Genomic DNA, 23,910 nt, shown 5'->3' with positions numbered 1-23,910 from the left:
CTTGGGGCACCCTGGGTGGCTCAGTTGGTTAAGCTCTGCCTTCGGCTCAGGTCATGATCTCACTGTTTGTGAGTTCGAGCCCCATGTCAGGCTCTGTGTTGACAGCTCAGAGCCTGGAGCCTGTTTCAGATTCTGTGTCTCCCTCTCTCTCTGCCCCTCTCCCACTCATGCTCTCTCTTTCTCAAAAATAAATAAACATTAAAAATTAAAAAAAAAGAAAGAAAATGCCATAGCTTCACTCTACTGTCAAGAAGCCACCTCCAGTCCATCCTGTATGGATTAACAGGCAGAGAAGAGCCTTGATGGGAGACCAAGAGGATGATTTCCAGGGGGATGCCTTTCTTCCAGAGGACAGCTTCAGGCTCCCCCTGAAGAAAGAGAAGAGGTTTTGCCCAAAAAGTCAGAATTAAGAAGTCTTAGCACCACAAACACATACTCAGAATCAAAGGAAACATTACAAGTGTGAAAAAGATAGTTCATTCACACTAAACAGATCAAGAGGCTTCAGGAGTGGGAAAATGTTCATGGTGCTGAAACACAACATATAAATACTGTTCCTGGAAAGAGAACATTCAAGGCTCTCATGGGCATGTCTGGAAAGGTGTTGAAAAATCAGGGAGGCAGAGACATTGCAGCTGCTTTGAGAAGTAAATGACCATCTCTGAAACCGGAAATAGGGAGCATGAGAGCAGAGTCAGGAATAGGTTCAGAAGTTAGAGCTACAAGGAAGAAGAAAAATGTTTCCTTCTTACAACCACTGCTGACACACGAAAGGTGGTACCTTAATTGTTGTCACGTCATGACAGTGGAACAGCAGAGACACAAGAGTTTGCAAGGTTTTCACTCAATGCACAAAATTCCCAGGATGTTTGGCTTTTCTGGAACCCCAGGGCCTGTATCATGAGCAGCCCTCATAGCCTCCCTGCCCTGTTCTTAAAGGTCAACAAGGCCCACAAGGCTGTGGCCCCAATCCTTCCAGATGCTTCTCCATGAGAAAGTTGGAGACATGTTACCATTGTTCTGTTCACATATTGCTCTCCCCACAGTATATTAGGGTGGCCCAAATTATCATGTTAAGGTTTAAGAGGACCCAACTCTCATAAAGAAGAGATTTATGTAAGATCCAAGATAATTCTTACCAGAGCAAGGTGAAATCTGTCCGCATGAATGCATAGTCAGGCATTTCTCAACAGGCTTTAATATAAAACAGTGAGAAAGGCCAAATGAAGGAACACCTTATCCGCATGCTTATGGGATTAGAGCTTGTTATTCACACCAATTCCCTCTCATAAATTGGTTTCCAGAGTCTGATATTTTAAAATCAAATCAGGTCTCCAAAATCCATTTTAGGTTGATAGTCTCAACAGCTGACTTGAATTGTTTTCTGATCTAGAAATGGAAATCTTAAATACTCAGCCATGCTCTGCTTAGGTTGCCTGGAAACTTCACCTGAATTAAGATTCCCATGCCTCTCCTTTGGACAAAGTACTACAGAAGATCTACACAGGGTGAATGTCTCCTTTCCCTCACATCCTCATGATTTATCTTGGCACATCAGGAGAGTGCATTCATGGACACAAGGAGTCCAAAGATCTGCTTTTTTAAAATTCTTGATGACGTTGGGTTGGCAGAGAAGTTATTTCCAATTTGCCTGAAGAATAAACCAGATGAAGGGAATAAGAGTTCTGAAATAAGTCAAGTGGCTACATCCATCTTAAATAGCCCTGCCCTGGAAATGGGGCCACGAGAACTGGAAATACAGATGCCATAGTTGAGAGCAGTTTCCACATTTACACAGGAAGATCTAAATGTGGTATACAAAGAGACACATGAACATGGACTCTCAAGCTGAACTTTATTGGCAGTGGGCTAATTACACAATCCCTGTACACCTCTATTTCCTCATGTGTACTTAGGTGAAGGTAGCTCTAAGCATTCTTATGGGATAAAATACACATAAAATATTTAAACAGGACTTTGTAAGAGCAACATAAATATTAAGTATTTGATTTATCATTTTTATTGTTGTTGTTACATGGGACTTTCTAAAAATACCTGCTTAAAATAGTTTGGAGCCGTATTAAGACTTTGTCATTAGCCAACATCTTTATTCCACCACTGCAATCCTAATTCTGTTTCTGTATGTTTTTCCATATTTTCTGTAGTGTACTGAACAGGAAAATGCCTGTATACACCGAGACACAGGATCTAAATTTTGGCAAGATGTTGTACTGGTTCATTCATGTAACACTTTTACAAATAATGTTTTAGAATGGATTATGTGCATATCACTGTGCAAACATTCTGGGGGTGACAAAGGCAAATAGATGTGGTTACATTTTCCAAGTGTTTATAGTCTAGATAAAGGACAGTAAATAAATAAGAGAAAAATATACCTAGCACTACAAGGCAGGCCATGCCTAATGTCAGGTGAGTGGAAAGGACTTTTTTTTTAATGTTTTTATTTATTTTTGAGACAGAGAGAGACAGAGCATGAGCAGGGAAGGGGTAGAGAGAGAGGGAGACACAGAATCCGAAGCAGGCTCCAGGCTCTGAGCTGTCAGCACAGAGCCCGATGTGGGGCTCGAACTCAGACTGCAAGATCATGACCTGAGCTGAAGTTGGACGCTCAACCGGCTGAGCCACCCAGGAGCCCCTGGAAAGGACTTTTAATGCAGCCTAGATCAGTGCTCCAGCTGGACTGTCCTGGCCCTCAAAAACTGGTAGAATATGAATGAGTAGGTGATGGGGTGAGTACAGTCCCATTATAGTACTTTTAAAGAAACATCCACGTGAAAATAGCACAATATGATGGCAGGTTAGTTTAATTTTTCCTTCTTCTTTTTTTTTAAGTTTATTAATTCACTTAGAGAGAGAGAGCACACACAAGCAGGGAAGGGGCAGAAAGAGAGAGAGAGAGAGAGAGAGAGAGAGAGAGAGAATCCCAAGCAGGCTCCATGCCACCAGCATGGAAACCAATGTGGGGCTCAATCCCATGAACCATGAGATCATGACCTGAACTGAAATCAAGAGTCGGATGCCAAACCAACTAAGCCACCCAGGTGCCCCAAGTTTAATGTTTCCAGTAAAATCAATTTCAGCTTCATACTTTCCTTTAGTTATTTAGACATGATTTATTTCAGTCATTTGAGCATAGACATAATATATGAATTAAAATCTTTGCCTTGTAAGTCCAATTCCTGTGTTTCCTTAAGGACAGTTTCTAGAGAATGCTTTTTTCCTGTGTATGGACCATACATTCCTGTTTCTTTGCATTTCTCATAATATAATTTTTTTGTTAAAATTTGTATATTTAAAAAATATGTGGCATCTCTGATTTATTTATATTTATAAATATAGATTTATATTTCTTCTCTCCGCCTTGTTTATTGTTTTTGATTGTTCTTATTTCTACTGTTTGTTTACTGTTTGTTCTTTGCTGGGTGTAACCACTAAAGTCTTTAATCTACTTAGTGATCACCAAATCCTTGGACAGAGATATCTTTTCATCTCTTGCACCAACCCATCTAACACTTTGTTATGAGGCTCTGGGTTTGTTGGGATGTGTTTTCAAATCTCCAGCTGTCAGTTTCCAACTCTGCTTTAGCCTTCTCTTCCTGCTCATCCAAAGCCTTCAGGTCAGCCAGAAGGGAGAGATTAGGGCCTTCTCATATCTTCCTAGGCATTTGCACCGCCCCTCACACGCATGTGGTGGATTGCCAGATTCTCAAGAATATGTCAGAGGCTTGCAAAGCTCGCTATGAACACTACATTCCCTAGTTTTTCCTTTTTAAGTTCTTTGTTCTGCCTGTTGTTAGCCACAGCTGGTACAGCTGCCCCTGCTTCCCACAATGTAAAATCCCCACTGAGTGGATTCCAGAGAAGGTCCAAAGGAAAACAATGGTTTGCACTGAGAAAATAAAGATGTGCCCTGAGAGTGGGTATGAGATGTCAAATATGGGTCCAATCTTGATAGTTCCCTGAGGATGGGATATTGGGGTGAGCTTCTAGTCTGTTCTGTTCCCTGTGGTGGCCGACGTGCTGCTAGTTTTCACAGCTGGGGTCGCTGTGAGGTTGCCAGTCTTTAAGGCCATCACAGAACTGGAGAAAGGGGAATGGAAACTGGCAAGTTAAGTTGCCAAAAAGCTCACTATTCTTACTGAGATCCAGTTTTTCTTCCCAATTGTTTTTCTTGAACAAATAGTCTTTGGATTGTTGCAAGCTTTTGGTTAATTTCCAGAGTTATAAAAAGTTGCTATTGACATTTTGGTCCATATTCTAGTTACTGGTATGCAGGAGCATATTTTTTTCAGATGTCTTCTCTGTTCCATCTCAGACGTGTTCCCAATGGTTGTATATTTTGTTTTTTCACTATTTGTGCAAGTATATTTAATTGTTTTAATGCCACAGTATAGTTTCCATTTGCTGTTTATAGATACTTATGTTGCTTCCACTTTCTTTGTTATCATTATAAAAAATGCTGAGATCATCATCATTCATACCAGACCAAACTGTCTTACCCCTTGAACACATCTCTGTTCTTGTCATTCTGATCCAGCAGCTGGATCCAGCCCTCCTTCTTTGACCCTCATGTGCTGCCACCTCTGCTCTGTGACCCAACCCAATCGTTACCTCCTCTGCAAGATCTCAGGGTTTTCCACACAGTATTTGCTGCCCTTGCATAACACTTAGCTTTAATTTCTAGTACAACATTTATCGCGTGGTATTGTACCGACTTGTATGCATGCTGATATCTCACCTAGACTCAGGTCTTTGAGAACAGAGATATTTTCTGGTTTATTCTTTACTCTGAATCCTTAAGGGTATTAACTTTCTGTGCTCTATCATCCTCTTATTCAAAAAGAATAATTCTGCTTCCCAGAATTCCATCCTTGTCTTTTAAGAATTTATTTAATATGTGTATTCTGGGCATTGTATGTTTAAGCCAATGCATTGCCCAAGGGTGATTTTTAACTTACCAATAAAGCCAGGTAATGCAGACTGTTCTATATGGTTCCCAGAATTCTCTTAGCTTATTCCTAGCCTGTATCATTTTGGTTTTGGCCTTATCTCAATTCCTGATCCCAGGATTTCATTTCCTTTTATACTTCCATTTGAACATGGTACCTAAGGTGTTTACTGTCTTGAACCATGATCTGGGTCTCTATATTCAATGCCCAATCCCATTCCTGCTCTCTCTGCCACCCTCCCTCTGCTCTCTGCACTGGCTCACCACAGGAGACTAGAACATTCTATTGCAAAATCAATTCTATGGCATACTGGGAAGAGGAGGAGTTCCACAGGGTGTTGGCAAATCATAGGCACAGAATTATAGCCCCTGGAGAAGGACATCAAATCTAACCATATGGTATGTCAGATCTTTTCCCGATCTGGACAAGGTATGGAGAATCAAAGGATCCCCAGATAACAGACCAGTGACAATTTTAGAAGTGCAGGGTGGTAGGGGGTGTCAGAGAGAGAGCCAGGATGTCCTAGAAATGTGGTCTAAAATAGGGCATGGAAAAATAAAAGAATTCAGTCTTCTGAGTTTGACACATGGCAGGGTCAAATACATTGGCAAGTTTCCGATGGGCTATCCCTCTGGCCCCTGAACAATGACGTCTACTTTGTTGAGGCCCAGGTGGGACTCCCACCAGCCTGCATTGCCCTGTAAGGTCAAAATTCCAGGCACAAAGGGAGTTTTTTCACAGGGTGTTCAGGGGGGTGTAGCTCCCTGGGAACCATGAAGACTCACTGGGACCTTGTGCCATCAGACATAAAACAATAACTGCAATTTCAAAACACTTTAGGTTTGAGTAATAAGTCTCTCTTGTACCCTGACCATTTGACTTCCTCTTAGTGCCAGAGTGGCTGGCAGGTAGGTATCTGTACGGTAACCGCACAGCATTCATTAACTTGCTCATCTGCCCTTTATATAAAAAAGTGCTGCTTGTCGGACAAAATGTAGAAGAGAATATAGTCTGCTGATTTGCTGTAGAGAGAGAAGGGAAAAAAAAGATTTAAATATTCTCTGTCACTTGGCAGTTTCAAATGCTTCATTGCATCTATTCACAACAGAAAGAACTGAATGTATCTAACAAAAAGGTGCCTGTCCTTTGATTACTGGTTCTGGAATGGTCTATTAGATTTCCTGATGTGGGCACTTGCTTAAAATGCAGAAAATAGTGTCCATCTATTTTCTTCTTGATGTTCACTGCAGTTTGGACATAATGTTCTTTTTTTTTTCCTTTTTTTTTTTTTTTTTTTGGTATGATAATTACATCAGGCCAGTCAGCCCTTTTATGTTTGATGGGCAGGTCTGAGCACTGAGGCCAAACACAAATATTTTGAAAATGAGAGGAATAGATAGCCTTCTAGAGTAAAGATAGTCCCTGTAACTATTTTATTCAGGAAATAATGAGAAAATATAAGGTCCTTGAAGTGCTGAACACTATTGTTTATTTTTTTTTCCCTTTGTCTACTTTTCCTTCTGACACAGATGGTGAGATAGCATGACAAGTGTTAGCTGTAGATCTTATTTTAAACTGCCTTAGAAGAAATGTACCTTTTTCTGTTATTGACTCATATATATCTATATCTATATCTATATCTATATCTATATCTATATCTATCTATCTATCTGTATCTATATCTATCTATCTATCTACAGATATACATATATATATATATATATATATATATATATATATATATATATATTTAAGGGGGAAAGTATCTTCTCTGAGGAAGCAGGTTTTCAATAATCTGAGGTCATTTTTTTGAGGCTTAAGGTTAATTACTGGAAAATCAGTGGGATTTCAATCACGGATCGGATTTGGTTATCATAATAAGTAAGACACTAGAATTTTCTGAGTTCTTCTACAGGAAGGGGATTACTGGAAAATAAGTCCATTCAACTAATCGACCCGAAACAACCATGTCATCCCCCAAATGTTGGAATTTCTCTGAGAATACTGTAGCATGATCGAGTAAAACTCCATTTATTCAGTGGATGATCCGGGCCATCGAGGGAGTGCTCCAGGAGCATGGAACTTACCCTAGTAGTGCCAGAGCTATTCTTTTTGAAAGATTTTAAAAGGAGAAAACTTTAACATTCTGAGGAAAATGTTTCTGAATTTATTATACCTCCCTCAAGAGGGAATTCTCTTGAAATCCAGTCCCATGGCTTGAATTATGAGTATGATAAAAGGGTTTTTAAGGTCAAATACGTTTGGGCAATGCTGAGTTAAACAATTCAAAAAAGAAAAAAAAGGCTTATTTATTATTATATGTATTAGTTTGTATGCTAATAGGCGATGCAAATCATCTAAAGGCTTACATAAAATGCAGTAGTTCAAACCCTTATCCGGCCATAAATTCTGCTGCTTTTCAGCAATTCACTGCTAAGGGATTGCTATGTCATGAAATATGCTTACAGAATCTTTTCATTATAATCTTCCCTGCCTTTTAAAATAAACTACACTGAATATTTCTCTTCGTGACTAATATATTGTTGGTGATCAATAATTTCGAGTTGTAACAGATGAATGACCTTAGATGCTATTGAGGAATATGGAGTGATTTCTCCTTCCATAAATGCCAAATAGTGATGTGTGTGTGTGTGTGTGTGTGTGTGTAAAAGGAAGCAGACAATGTTGTTCTTTTGTATGTTCATAAGGAACATAATTCTATTGGTAGCTGTAAGTCATGTCCATGACTCTGGTGTGATATTTCTGTCCCTTTGGGCAACTGTCTGTGCGCATGCCTGTAGCAATGTCTTTACCACCTGTTATTTTTTGTTCTTCAGTTGCTGTACATTAGGAAGCCAAATAAAGGGTAATTTGGGAAAATAGCATAGGGCAGGGGAAAAGGACAAGCAGGGCCATTGCAAATCACTTAGAATCCTGCAGACTTGACTTCAGAATCTGGCTCTGCCCCTTTCCAGCTGTGAAACTGAGAAAAACATACGGCCGCTGTGAACCTCTGCTATTTCGTTTACACAGTGAAAGCAGTGGCATGTATGGAGTGGAGAAAGCTGCTTCCTTTCTCCCTGTCTTCCCACCTACCCTAGGTTCTTCCACAACCCATGAAAGGAGAAGTTTCTCGTCAAACAGCAGGTGGAGGTCAGGGCCTTTTTCTCAGAGAGCCTATGTGGGCACTGACACACCCAATAATGAGGTAGTGTTTTTCCATTTCCTTTCTGCCATTTTTCACTCTGTTTTCAGAGTCCAATCTGGAATCTCTAAGGAAGGAGAGGTGCTCTGTAGAGATGCACTTGCTCTAAATTTTGGTCACATTTCCACCAAATGTCACAAATCCAGTACATCTAAACACACCTCCCTCACAGCATCACAGGGAGAGTTAAATGAAGATTCTACAGCTGCTGTTGGTTCTTATCCACCAGGAAGAACTCTTCTTATTATAACTCCTTCTCAAGTATGAATTCATGAACTCCAAATAAGGTTCAGATGATCTCTTGCATAAATAAAGCGCATGTGCTTTTGTGTGAACATCACAGATCATAGCTATGTTCCAGATTAAACGCCAGAAGAAACAAGTATTGTCATATTCTGCATTTACCATTGGTATCCAAGAAAGGTTTAGCTAAATTTTAATAAATATAATACATAAAACAGAAAAATTATTCTTCTTAACCATGTCATTTAATATGTTCTATCACAGGGGCGCCTGGGTGGCTCAGTCGGTTAAATGACTGCCTCTTGATTTTGGCCGAGGTCATGATCTCACGGTTTGTGGGTCTGAGCCCCGCATCGGGCTCTGTGCTGACAGTGTGAAGCCTGTTTAGGATTGTCTCTCTCTCTCTCCCTCTCTCTCTGCCCCTCCCATGTGTTCTCTCTCTCTCTCTCAATCTCTAAAATAAATACACGTAAAAAAATTTAATATGCTCTATCATAAATGATAGCCTCATAGAAGGGTTGCCTACCTGTGACATCACCCCAGTTAAAATATTTGGAACCACAGATTATATTAGGGCCTGTTCTTAAACAGTTTTAATTCAGTCACTTATTACCTATACATGGGATATACTTTTCTCCCTCTTTAACCTATATTGTTCATCTATTTGATCAAGAAGAATATCATCCCCTGGGCCATGAGTAAAAAGAAATATTCCATTGCCATTGTGTGGGTTAGTCTGATCTATGTATTTGGTGAATAAATGTAAATGTTAAGAGAAATGCTCTGCTCTCTTTGCCCCATTGTCCTGATAAAGATTGGATATGAATTTTTAAAAATAGAAAACATAGTATAGAGCTTGAGATAGAATATTAAAAAAAAAAACTGTTGGCCAATGGAATAGAAATGACAGTACCTTCTCCCCCCCCCTTTTTTTCTTTGATCTATCCCTGCCTTTGGCAGATCTAACTTTTTTTGTTGTTGCTAAGAATTTAAAATTTCTTACAGAATACTCTGGGAGGAAAAGCTCTTTATAGTGTCCAGGCAAGTGAGAAAATGTAAATGATCCAGGAAAGTAAACCTTACAGTACGATGCTGGTATAGCATTTCTAATTTCATGTCAATTATCTATTTCAGTTAAAGTTCAATGGTTTTTATTGAGAATTATTCTTTTATGACCTTAAACAATAATAACACTAAGTAATTTCAGATAAAAATCATGTGTTATTCATAAAGGAAAAGTAATCCTCTCTTACATTTTTGCCTTGCTCTTTCATTTATAAAGCTCTCACATGTGACCTTTCACCTGAACCTCATCGCAGCCTCGTGTGGACAAGCTGTGATAAACATGAGGTATTTGAGTACTGAGACATTAAGAAACTTTGCCAGTGTCATCCAGCTATTGAGAAAGCAGCATGGACACGTATGGAAATAGGTCTAGATTTCTGGTTCTCATATCCTTTCACCTCCTTTTTGAAAATTAACAACACGCATTCATACACAGACCGTGTACTATCGTCGGCCTAGAGGCCTCAGGGATGTTGGAGGTGAGCTGCTCTCTGCTTTGGGGAGTTTCATTTCAATAAGGGGAAGGTGGACTAAAACCGGGTAATGAACACATGTAATAATATCAGATAGTTACAAGTGAGGAAGAAAAAAAATAACTGGGGGGTAGGGACAGGTCCTTGGCCAATATATCTAGGGAGGTCACTAAAGTGTATCGGCTAGGAATCCCATAATGTGAAAATCCCAATTAAAGTAGTTTAAAGTATAGGAACATTACCTTACATAATAAAACATGGAGGTAGGCAGTTCCAGGATTGGTTGACTCAGCAGTAAAACAATGTCAGGGTCTGAAATGTTTTTGGCTTTCCTCTCCTGGATACATGATGGCTACTACAGTTTCAAGGACCAGGTCCTCATTTAACATGACAAATGAAGGCATGAGCTTTCTTGTTTCTTTCATAAAGGCAAAGGAAATTCATAGCTGTAACTAGACTGTTGTTTCACTAAATGACGAGGCACCATAGACTAGCCATGTCGATACATAAAATTATCAATCACAATAGCGTATGAGAAGGTGACCTATAAAATGTAAATTCCACTCTTGAACCCCATTATCTCCATCCTTCCAACTTCCTCTCTGGTTCCTACACCAGCAATCCCTCAACCACTGATCCTATTGACTTTGTACTTTTTTTTTTTTGGTAGTTTGGTAGTTTATTTTATTTTTTTAAATATATGAAATTTATTGCCAAATTGGTTTCCATACAACACCCAGTGCTCATCCCAAAAGATGCCCTCTTCAATACCCATCACCCACCCTTCTTCCTCCCATCCCCCATCAGCTCTCAGCTTGTTCTCAGTTTTTAAGAGTCTCTTATGCTTTGGCTGTCTCCCACTCTAACCTCTCTCTCTCTTTTTTTTTTTTCCTTCCCCTCCCCCGTGGGTTCCTGTTAAGTTTCTCATGATCCACATAAGAGTGAAAACATATGGTATCTGTCTTTCTCTGTATGGCTTATTTCACTTAGCATGAATTCAGCAAAGTCGCAGGATACAAAATCAATGGTGACTTTGTACTTTCAATTCTTCCCCATATGCCTTTATTCCTTCAGTAATTCAGCTTAGATTCCATGTCTCAGCACTATCAATGCTCTAGCACAGACACTCATGTCCTCTGGCCATCCTTCCCTCTACTGTGCTTGTCTATCAAGGACCCAGTCTTGGTGAAATATACCATTCATTCCATTCCTGTACATGAATTATTGAATGTTCCTGGATTGAAATCATACAACTCTATTGACAGGAATCATTTCCTATTTATGACCACATATTTCAAATGGTCACTCAATACTGCTCAATGATGTCACTGCATCTCTCTACTGAATTCATTCTCCCACACAGCAAGATGGCTATTTCACACTTTTTTTTTCTACTCACAGTTTGAAGGACTAATCACCACTGTCAGCTGATCATCTCCAGAAAGAAAAGAACGGTACTGCAAAGAAAGCTACCTCATTTTCACAGGACCAGCCTATTAACCCACTAGCATCTGAATCACTTTTTTGACATCTTAGTAAATGGAAGATGCAAGTTCTGATTTCAATCCAAACCCTCCACTTACCCCTGACTCCATCCCATCTTACTTGGTATGGATCTGAGCTTCTATTTTATACATCTCCTCTCTAAAGGACCACTCCAATCAGCACACCAATGTGCTTCTGAAACTCCAAATTGCCCTCCAGATACAATTACGTTTCTCTGTTCTTAACATCAAAACCCTTCAAAATAACGGTTAATACTTCCCCTCAATGTTGTTCCCTAATATCACCTTCTCAACCTACTTCTAGGCTTTTCTACCCCCCATACCACTGAAATAGCTCAATCATTGCACCAAAAAACTACATCTTGCCAAAGGCAATGATCAATGTTCAGTCACCTTTATTTGATTTCTCAGTAGCATATGACTGGGTTGATCTCTCCTTTTTGAAATATTCTCTTACCTCAGTCTCAGGAAAACTGTCCTCAAGTTGTTTTCCTTCTATCCTAGTGTACCTTCCTTCTCAACCACCTTTCACGCATCTTTGTCCGCTTCCAATTTAAGCGTTGGGATGAGCCGAGGCTATTTTCTCCACCCTTTTCTTTTCTCTCTTCTTTATTTACACCCTTCCTAGGTAATCTCACTCAATCCCAGCCACCAAATTCCCCCAGACCAAACCTCTTCTTAGATTTCGTGCTCTGATATCCTACTGCCTACTCAACAGCTACACTCCGGGGCATTACAATCGTCCCTGTCGCAATATGGCTGGAGTGACAGTGTTGCCACTGTCTGCCAAATCTGCTTCTCCAGCAGCCCCAGCTCCACCCCCATTTCAGCATTCCCCATCTCTCCCATCCAGTCACTCAGGCCCAAAATTCATTTTCATCTTTCTCTTTCTTGCACACCCCAAATTCAATCCAGCATTAAGCTTTGTTGCCACTACCTCCAAAACATACCTTAAATCTGAACGTCTCTCACCATCCGCCATTCTAGAGCAGTAGCACCAATCACCACCCCCACCCTATCTCCCTGGACTGTCTGATTGCCTGTGCTCCCCGAGAGTCATTTCTCCCGTCACAGCCGCAATGATCTTTCAAAGAGCAAATTATGTCTGTTTGCTCCTGCTGAAAACTCCACAGTGGCTGTTCACCGCACTTATAATGTAATCCAAACTCTGTCCTGGCAAGTTGCTTCTTGATCTCTCTGTCTCTTACCTCCCTTTCTGACATCGTCCCCTCTACTTTCCCCCTTTTGTTCACTCCACATTATTCTATTTTATCTCCGTTATAACATTCTTCTGTTCCCTCAAATTATCTTAATTATTAAATTGCTCATTGTTTATAAATATAGTTTACTGTCTATAAGTCCCCACTTGAGTATAAATTCCATATGTACATCTTTTCCATATACCCTGCTGTCCCCCAAGTACTTGGATTGATTACTGACACATGAGTGAAATATATGCTTGCAATATATCTTCTGTTTGGTCACATTTGGTAGAAATGTAGATAAAGGAACTATTTTGCTTTCCTCTGAACTTGACTATAAGAAGACAACAACCCAACATTACAACAAATGAAAGTTGACACCCAATCTTGCTGTGGGGACACTGGGGGTTGGAAGGATCTGTGGCAAAGAGGAAGGTATGCATCTCACACAAAGGGGAGACTGCTATTCAGCATTAGGCACCAGCCACCCTGGAGGAAGGTAAGCCCAGTGTCCCAATATGCTTAATTTTATTTTCTTTTAAGGAAGCCTTCAATACTGATTTTAAGTGGTATCTCTAGATTTATAAATATTCAAAATCAACTCAATTCCTTAAAAAAAAACCCTGTATGAAAACTGAACATAATCCACATGCAGAATTATTTTGGTTTGTAGACTTTCATTTTACAGCTTTTGCTGTAGGTAATTTCATGGGCAAGAAAGAAAAACATAAAGAGACTTAGTGTAGTGTCTTGGCTGATGATGAGGAAAACAGTGGAATCTGTAGGCAACTCAAAGAAGCTTTGTTTCAGAGTTTTACCCCTACATAGGGCCTGACTAAGCATTTTGGAGTTGGTCTGAGGTCTGAAGCCCCTACCTTCACAAGCAACTTTCAAAACAACAGAGACATTTTCTCTTCCTTCAGGACACTGGTTGCCGTGGTCCATGAAAGCAAAAATCACACAGAAACAAGAAGAGGGTAAAAATAACTAGAGGCTTATAGGGGTGGGGATAGGGGCAGCGGCACAGAAATCAGAACTCCTCACCTACAGTTCAAGGGGACTGGGGCACTCATCTAATTCGGCTCATACTTGTGTTCGGTATCTCCATTCTGTGACCAGAATAATGCTGAAAATTTATCTTGAGAAATATTTATTTTTTTTTAAATTTTTTTTCAACGTTTGTTTATTTTTGCGACAGAGAGAGACAGAGCATGAACGGGGGAGGGGCAGAGAGAGAGGGAGACACAGAATCGGAAACAGGCTCCAGGCTCTGAGCCATCAGCCCAGAGCCCGACGCGGGGCTCGAACTCACGGACTGCAAGATCGTGACCTGGCTGAAGTCCGACGCTTAACCGACTGCGCCACCCAGGCGCCCCTTGAGAAATATTTAACATCACATTAATAAAGAACAAGGAGTATGTATTTCCTTTTCCATTTAGACACCCTGCAAAGGTATTGTTGTTACAACTCAGTTCCCTTTCATCTAAATAAACATTCTCTGGCACTTTCCTACGGCCACACACAGTATTTGTTGCTGTAAAAACTGCTGAATTAAATAGTATACAGACAGTCCCTGACTCATGATGGCTCAACTTACAGGTTTTTGACTTTACAATGGTACAAGAGCGATGTACTTGTTCAGTAGAAATCATACTTCGAATTTTGAATTCAGGTCTTTTCTTGGGCTTGCATTATACTGGGCAGTGGCAGTGACTGCACCTCCCATTCAGCCAGGTGATCACTAGAGCAAACCACTGACAACACTTTCACACATATACAATGATTGCTTTTCACTCTCAGCACAGTATTCAAGAAATTGCATGAGATCTTCAACCTTTACTATAAAATAGGCTTGTGTTAGATGATTTTGCTCAGCTGTAGGCTAACATAAGTGTTCTGAGCACATTAAGGTATGGTAGACTAAGCTATGATGCTGGGTAGGTTAGGCATATTAAATTCATTTTTGACTTCCAGTATTTTCAACCTATGATGGGTTTATCTGGATGTAATCCCATTATAAGTCAAAGATTATCTGAACAGAATTTGCCCTTAATGAGAAAGATATATTCTCTACCCCTTTTCTCCCATGTCAGTTGGGATCACTCCCTCATCTCTAGAGCCCCTTTAAAGGAGAGTTGGACAGAACTGGTGGCAGTTAGCAAAGACTTCCACATAAGTGTTAATTGATTTATTATGTTCATGTCATGTTTCTATCACCTTGATTGTAAGCTTCTGGAGGGGAAGAACTGAGTTTCAAACTTCTCTTTTTTACCTCAAGGACCTAGTATGGGTTGGGCCTCCAGGATTTTCTCAATTATCCCATGTTAAACTTGGGACAGCTTAAAAGTTTTGTGGTAGACAAGGACACTTGCCTCTGGCTTTCCCAGGAAAGGGAATAAGGGCACAGTTGGTCAAGCTGCTTCCTTTATTCTTTTGTAGTTGTTGTTATTCCTCCTAATGTAGGAAGAAGAAAGTTCATACTCCTCCATGGAAATCATAATCCTTTTTTTTTTTTTTAACCTTGGCTGGCTCTTTTCAGAATTTCTGCAGAAATTCCACCAAAAGTTATACCTTCCAGAGTATGAACTCCACGGAAAAAGACAGTTGATTCCACAGTTGGGAAGTTTGGCTTTTGTTAGGGCTATGAAGTTTAAGAGGACCATAGTGGTATGTGTTCCATGTCATTCCAACCTTGAACACTTATAGTGAATTCCACCATTGGAGAAAACTAACCTGCTTTCAAAATATATTGAGATCAAGATACTTGCTAGGTACAAATGGTAGGATGAGCCTCCAAAATGACAAGAATTGTCTCTCTATTCGGAACAGGCAGAAAGAAAGTGTAATGGAACAATGTACTTGGAACTCTGTGTGAGCCCTCCACCAGTGAAATACTGTGAATTACCAAAGCCTTTAATTAATGTATTTAACACCTTTATTTGGCAAATTAGTCTGTTTAATCCCATTTATACCAAGGGGCAGAGAGAAATGAAATGACTCCGAGTCATAGAAGCCGAGGGAAACAGGCTTAGCCCATAAGTCAGTCTTACTTGGACAATTTGCAGAAAAAAAATACTGGGTCTTCCCGCCCAGAATCTATTTCAAGCAATTCCCTCTCTGATGTGCTTGTCAGTGTCCCTTCTGCTGCTATGCATGAGGAATGAATGGGAACCTACAGAGTAGACCTAGAATCAAAGAGAAAGAAGGCTTTGTTACTCTTCAAGGTTCAGCAGAAAAGAAATGCCCAGAAATCATGGATGACCTCAGCAAAACTGAGCTTTATTTATACACCTGCAAAGGAAAGAAATAAGATTGAGGTCCCCAAATGGTCTTGCTAGGCAGCTTCATACATTACTTCATCTGATTCTATTCTCTCAACAACACTCTGGCATAGGTCTATTAACCATATTTTACACACGAGTAAGCCACAGCTCAGAGAGGTTAAAAAGAGCAGAATCTATTAATTAACAGTATGTGGCCTGAAATAATTCCATAGTCCATCCTCAGCAGGACACTGTTCAGCTTCCACACAGCAATTAACAAGCTGTGCAACCTTGGAAAAATTACTTAGTGTCTCTGTCTCTATAAAAATGAAGGAGCTGGAGTTATCCATTGTGGATAAAGTGATGAATGGCGCAACCTACAATGGGAGAGACACATGAGCAGAGGCATAACTACTCAACTGGTAATAATGCTTGGGATGATGTATAGCACAGGCTATTAAGAGAGCGGAGAGGTATATTTAATATAGGCTAGGGGTTAGAGAAAGCTACACTTGAGCTCAACCTTTAGAATTTGTAAGATTTGGATGTGGTGAGAGGGATACCTAGTAGAGGGAATAGCTTCAGACAAAGGTGTTGAGAGATACTCAGATAAGCATGTCAAGAGTAAAGCAGGGAGGGGGCTGGATACTTTCAGCTAAGTCAGTAAGAGAATGAAGGTTCTGTATACAAGAATGCTTAGATATTTTGCCTTGAAAAGGAAAGGAACTGGGGCACCTGGGTGGCTCAGTTGGTTAAGCTTCTGACTTTGGCTCAGGTCATGATCTTGGGGCTTGTAAGTTCAAGACCCACGTTGCACTCTCTGTTGTCAACACAGAGCCCGCTTTGGATCCTCTCACTCCCTCTCTCCTCTCCCTGTCTTTCTCTCTCCCTCTCTCAAAAATAAACATAAAAAAAGGAACCAATAGAGGGTTTTAAGCTGAAGATAATTCTGGGTGCTGTAAGAAGAATGGATTGCAGAGTTTGGGACTCAAGGCAAGGAGACCAGTTAGGTGACTGTTGCTTTCTCCAAAAAATAAATGAACAAGAACACCAGAAGTTGGGCTAGGGAAAGGAAAGAAAGGAAAAAAAAAAAAAAAAAAAAAAAAAAAAAAACCTATGATGACCTAGTTAGTAAATGCACTCTGTCAGTAGACAGAAGAGGTGAATGACAAAGCAACGGTGGAATGATGGATTCCAGAAGAATTTGAAAAGAATTCTTAATACTTTGAGATATTAACTGGCAGTTAAGCATAGAGGATCAGCGTTCTGGGGTCAGGGAGACTTGGGTTTAAATGCAACTGCTGCTACTTATCAGCTTTGTGATTGTTAAAATATTACTTAACTCCTCTGAGGCTAAATTTCCTCATATGTAAAACAGGGAAAGGTAGTAACACCTATCACATGAAGTTGTTGTAAGATTAAATAAGGAACAAAATAAAGACATGTAAAGGACTTGGCACAGTGCCTGGCAAATAGTAAACGCTCAAAAAATAATTGTGTTATTATTATGAGCCAGAAAACTCCCCTTAACTCTCCACCCCCAAATCCAAATAGCAGCAGGACGGCATTCACATACACCATCCATGATTATTGCTTATTAAATTCATCAAGTAAACAGTTCTTTTGAAACTTCTGAAAACAGCTTTCGCAAAGAATTTCCAGTGCCAATGTCCATGGGCATTCCAGTTCTATTACATCTTTGCTTATATTGGACATTAAAATCTCAGTTCCTTTTTTTCTCTCTTATTCATTATAGTAGGTCTTTATATACAAAACACTTTACTGTGCCTGTTCATTGACTGTGCATACAAATAATAGGACAGAATAGGAAGGTGCTGGTGAAAACCAAAGTGAAATGATTAGAGATTGATTTGAGTCAGCAGTGAAAAAATAAGAAAGAGAAAAAAATCTCCTAGAGTGTCTGACTTTCCAGTTCTCTTCACCAAGAGAGGTCTGTGCAAACTGTGCCTGGCTCCAAACTTAGTTACTCCAGCTCTCTGGCTCCAAGTAGGGAATTGATGAAATGTTATCAAGCATCATTCTATATTGCACTTTGGGAGCTCCAGCATTTATTTAGAATGAAGTTGGAAGAATTGGAGGAAGTAAAAGCCAGATTAGAATTTGAAGACAGGCACAACTTGTTCTGAAACTGTCAGGCAGCTCTACAGAGAAGCCCCATGCAATCTGATAATCAGCTTACAACTGAACTGTTCAGATTCGTGATGAACTTTACCAGATCTTCTTCTCTCCAAGCTCTACTAAAGTTGACTGATTACAGTTACAAAGTTTGAACCACTAAGATTCTAATTGTGGTATATAATTCATAAGAAATGTCACTTGAAAATCAAATATGAAAGTACAGTTACCTCTTAAGATACATTACTAACATTAACTTATTCTATGAGTTTTTCCAAATAATCAATGCATAAAATATGTGAGATGTTCAATCAGGCATCTGAAAATATTCTTCTTGCTATATTCTTGACTAAAAACTTGATTTAAGTCTCCATCACCATCTCTTGGATTATTAACAGTGTTCTCACTGGAATATCTGTCTCCATCCTGGTTTTAATTACCAGGGATGATGATGATGATGATGATGATGATGATTCAGGCTTTTTTTTAAAGAGAAGTTTTAGGTTGACAACAAAGTTGAGAAGGAAGGTACAGAGATTTTCCATATACTCATCGTCCCATACATGCAGAGCCATCCCCATTAGCGACATCATTCGCCAGGGTGGTACATTTCTTACATTTGATAAACCTACACTGAGTGACATAATCACTCAAAGTCCATAGTTTACATTATAGTTCGCTTGTGGCACTGTACATTCTATGAGTTTAGACAGATCTATGACATGTGTCCACCCGGCATGCTTCTCAAGAACAAATATAAATCAATGCTACAGTGGGAGTTTTATAAGTAACTCAAGGAGATTGGCCAAATGGTCATTCAACTAATAAAGCTACAGAAAGCTAGCTTTGAACATGTAGGAACATAGGAAATACCATATTCTTGAATTCTTTCTGAGGAATATATTACAGGATGGGCTCCACCCTACTAAGGGTTGACTGAGGGAAATTTTAACTTATCCCAATAAAAAGTTAAACTATTTTACTATAGCTTGGTAAGTTGATACTAAAGTCCATGTGGAAACATTAAACATACAACAACATATAATATAGTTATAATAATACAGTTAAAGAAGATTTATGAGGGAAGGAGAATTCATTTTAACAGATATTAAAACACACAGCCACACCTACTAAACCATACTAATGCATGAGTAGATAGAAGATTAATGGAATGAAATAGAAAGTCCAGAGACACAATGTATTACATATAAAAATTTAGTACATTAAAAAGGTAGTGTCTCATATCATTGAGGAAAAGGGCTTTTAATAGATGGTGTTAGAATAACTGGATAGCCATTTGAAAAGTTTAGGTTAGAACATTTTCTCACATCTTACATAAGAATAAATTCCTAATATATCCAACAATGTAAAAAATATAAAACTATTTGAATATTAAAAGAAAAATTCTTCTATAACTTGAGTGTAAAAACAGTGATCCATTATACAAAATCCAGCCTCAATTTGAAAAAAAAATTAATAAATTTTACAACAAAAATATTTCAAATCATGGTATAATAGCAAAATCACAAGAAAAATGGGCGAATTGGAAGAAAAACATGTTATGTGGGGCATCTCGGTTAAGCGTTGGACTCTTGATTTCAGCTCAGGTCATGATCTCTTGGTTCCTGTGATTGAGCCTGCACTGACAGTGCAGAGCCTGCTTGGGATTCTCACCTTCCCTCTCTTTCTCTGCCCCTCCCCTGCTTGTGCTCTTTTTTTTTTTCTCTCTCTCTCAAATTAAATAAACTTAAACAAAAAAGAAAAATGATTTATGTATCACAGATAAATGACTAACAGCACTAAAATATGAAGACTTTATTTTTAGTTGGTAGGGAGTAGACCAAAAATGAGCAAAGGACATAAAAAAAAAATCACAAAAAATGTTTTTTAACATATGAAAAGATGTTCAATTCTATTCATAAGATCAGTGCAAATTTAAAACCACACTAAAATATCATTTCTCACTCATTAGATTGGCAAGAAATCCAATAGCTTGATAAAACACACCATTCGCAAAACTATAGGAAAGCAGTCACTCATACAATGTTTATAGAAATAAAAACAGTATAACAATGGAGAGAAATTTAGCAGTATCTAATAAAATGAATGTTCATTTAGCCAGAAATCCACTAAGAATTTACATCTTAACCCAGAAATCTGCTAAGGCTTTATTTGATGCTACAGGTCCAAAAGCAGGAAAACAAATTTGCATAAGGTTATTTGCAACATTTTTGGTAATTGCAAGGTGTTTGAATCAACCTAAATGCCCAAATATAGAAGAATTGCTAAATAAATTGTATTACATCCACCCCAAGTAGTGCTTCACAGATATAAAAATGAATAAGGAAGGCCCCCGAACTGAAATGGAATGAATTGCAGGATATATTGTAAAGTGGAAAAAAAAAAAAAAGCAACAACAAAGAAAACCACACAGTATATATAGTGTGCTAACTTTTGGGTAAAAAAGAAGATAATATAATAAGATAAGATACATATATATGCTTAGTGTTGCAAAACACCAACATAGGAAGGATAAACCAAAAACAATAAACTTGGTTATCTGCAGGGGATGAAAGGAAAACTAAGTGGAAGGAATAGGGGAGGGAAGACATTTCTGGGAATATATCTTTTTTTATTATTTATTTATTTATTTATTTTTATTTTTATTTTTATTTTTGCATAGTTTTCACTTTAAAAAGTATGCTGGTGCTATACATCTTAACAAAATACAATGAAATCAACAAGCCTGGGATAAAAGAAAATCATGTAAACAAACAAACGAACCCTACTGTATTTCAAAACACGTAGACGCCTCTGGGAGGAAAACTGCAAGAGTAAATGAGGTTGTTTTACTCGTTTGTAAATGATAGTCCAGCCATTTTCACGAAGAATTAGCGCCCCTTCAGCTCCCCACTGTTCACACGAGAAAGGGTTTAAGGAGCGAGGGTGCATTCGCGCGTGCATATGGGTGTGCCCTGTGCATGTGAAGCACACGCAGAGGAATGAGTAAACAGAATTGGACAAGTCTAACTTCAAATCGCAGATGCGGGATTTGAGGAGAGTAATGTAACCACTAGTTAGATGTGGTTGGGCACGAATACCAGCTAACCTGGTTCTGACTTTGTCATCTTGCACACCATATTTAACATTCTTGAGTCTTAAGTTTCTTCTGTAAAATTACACTTGATCTTAGCCAAAAGGCCGAGAAATGATTCTTCTTCTGTAAAATTAAAGAACTAGTCATACCTACATCCTAAATTTAGGGCAGGGACTGAGTTCATTTATGCAAATAGATGAGGTAATTCATGGAAAGGATTTCACTGGAATGTAAGCACCACAAAAAGTCAGATTCTTTTGCATTTTGTTCACTGCTGTGCCTTCAATTCTAGACCCTGCCTGGCACACATCTGGTGCTCATCCCACATCTGTGGGATGAATGAATAAAAGCCTTTTCCTGTCCCTGACACATGAGAGCTATGCAAATGTTATATGTGTTGCCATTATCTTCATAATTATGAACATCCTCATTATTATTAATGTATATACAGGTGTTCTGTCTTCAAAAAAAAGGGAAAATGTACAGCCCCTTTTAATTGCACATGCAATATTGCGTGTCATTGCATAACATAAAGAAGATTGACAACTGAGGAGTCATCTGGGGAAAAAACCATGACTGGATGGCAGAAAAGAGTATGTTCAGTTCTTTTTTCTTTCTCTCTCTCTTTCTCTTTCTATCTTTTATACTCAGTTCTTTCTTGACTCATATTTTCACATTTGTTATTGTGGTGCCTCCCCTACCCTGCTCTCCGATAGCTTGATGAAGGGAAAACAGAAAGAAAAAAGCAGCCAGAAGCTAAAATTCTCCATCTGAAAGTACAAAAATGAGGTCTCAGTTCTCAGCGTCAGTAATTGATCCCTTTGATGTTTTATGTTAGGAGAAACTCAGGCCCTGAACAGAAGCTCCTGATCTCATTAGGGGGAAAGTAAATCCTTTCGAAATAAGTCTTCTCACAGCTTAATAACTTAGGTTTCAGTTCTCCTTGAGAAAAATTCTTGGCTAGATTGCACCCCAGAGCCATCTTTCTTGCAAACTCTGACATCTGAACCTCTGGACTGAACAATGAAATGGTTTACAGTTGGAAAAGGAAATGTCTTTGATGGAAACCCAAACCCACGCTGTCCATTGTCATTCCAGCATGGTTCAAATCAAGAAAGGTTTTGTTTTGGCTCTGCTCAGTTAAGAAATTATTTACTTCGGAAAATGAAAACTTTTAGAATAAAAATAACATGTTTCACAATGACAGGTGGAGGTTGGTGCCATAAAGACCAACATGGACTCAGGGCTCCTATAAGGGAAAGACTTCATCGGGCTTTGAAGAGTTTTATCTGGAAAGAACCCAGGCCTAGGTCCAGCTCTGATGTTAAAGGACTAGTTATATTGGGCAGGTCACTTCTTCTAGACTAATTGCCTCCTTTTTAAAATACTAAGTGGACACTAAAGCAGAAGGCATCACAATCCCAGACTTTAGCCTCTACTACAAAGCTGTGATCATCAAGACAGCATGGTATTGGCACAAAAACAGACACATAGACCAATGGAATAGAATAGAAACCCCAGAACTAGACCCACAAACGTATGGCCAACTCATCTTTGACAAAGCAGGAAAGAACATCCAATGGAAAAAATAAAACAGTCCCTTTAAAAAATGGTGCTGGGAGAACTGGACAGCAACATGCAGAAGGTTGAAACTAGAACACTTTCTCACACCATTCACAAAAATAAATTCAAAATGGATAAAGGACCTGAATGTGAGATAGGAAACCATCAAAACCCTAGAGGAGAAAGCAGGAAAAGACCTCTCTGACCTCAGCCGTAGCAATCTCTTACTCGACACATCCCCAAAGGCAAGGGAATTAAAAGCAAAAATGAATTACTGGGACCCTATGAAGATAAAAAGCTTCTGCACAGCAAAGGAAACAATCAACAAAACTAAAAGGCAACCAATGGAATGGGAAAAGATATTTGCAAATGACGTATCGGACAAAGGGCTAGTATCCAAAATCTATAAAGAGCTCACCAAACTCCACACCCGAAAAACAAATAACCCAGTGAAGAAATGGGCAGAAAACATGAATAGACACTTCTCTAAAGAAGACATCCGGATGGCCAACAGGCACATGAAAAGATGCTCAACGTCGCTCCTCATCAGGGAAATACAAATCAAAACCACACTCAGATATCACCTCAGGCCGGTCAGAGTCGCCAAAATGAACAAATCAGGAGACTATAGATGCTGAAGAGGATGTGGAGAAACGGGAACCCTCTTGCACTGTTGGTGGGAATGCAAATTGGTGCAGCCACTCTGGAAAACAGTGTGGAGGTTCCTCAGAAAATTAAAAATAGACCTACCCTAGGACGCAGCAATAGCACTGCTAGGAATTTACTCAAGGGATACAGGAGTACTGATGCATAGGGGCACTTGTACCCCAATGTTTATAGCAGCACTCTCAACAATAGGCAAATTATGGAAAGAGCCGAAATGTCCATCAACTGATGAATGGATAAAGAAATTGTGGTTTATATACACAATGGAGTACTACGTGGCAATGAGAAAGAACGAAATATGGCCCTTTGTAGCAACGTGGATGGAACTGGAGAGTGTGATGCTAAGTGAAATAAGCCATACAGAGAAAGACAGATACCATATGTTTTCACTCTTATGTGGATCCTGAGAAACCTAACAGAAGACCATGGGGGAGGGGAAGGAAAAAAAAAGAAGTTAGAGTGGGAGAGAGCGAAAGCATAAGAGACTGTTAAAAACTGAGAACAAACTGAGGGTTGATGGGG

At 39.2% G+C, this 23,910-nt stretch overlaps 1 long non-coding RNA gene across 6 annotated transcripts in view; it reads right to left on the bottom strand.

The window, feature by feature from the left end:
- LOC109498383 overlaps positions 1-23,910 on the bottom strand; it is a 403,201-nt gene that overhangs the window by 93,174 nt on the left and 286,117 nt on the right. For all 6 annotated transcript variants that reach the window (XR_006595960.1, XR_006595961.1, XR_006595957.1 and 3 more), the window contains one exon: positions 15,714-15,848. This is a non-coding gene — a long non-coding RNA (uncharacterized LOC109498383). The remainder of the gene's footprint in view (positions 1-15,713; positions 15,849-23,910) is intronic.

Source organism: Felis catus, chromosome A3 (genome assembly GCF_018350175.1).
Source record: "Felis catus isolate Fca126 chromosome A3, F.catus_Fca126_mat1.0, whole genome shotgun sequence".
Classification (NCBI taxonomy): Eukaryota; Metazoa; Chordata; class Mammalia; order Carnivora; family Felidae; genus Felis; species Felis catus.
This window is presented reverse-complemented; position numbering and strand designations above follow the sequence as displayed.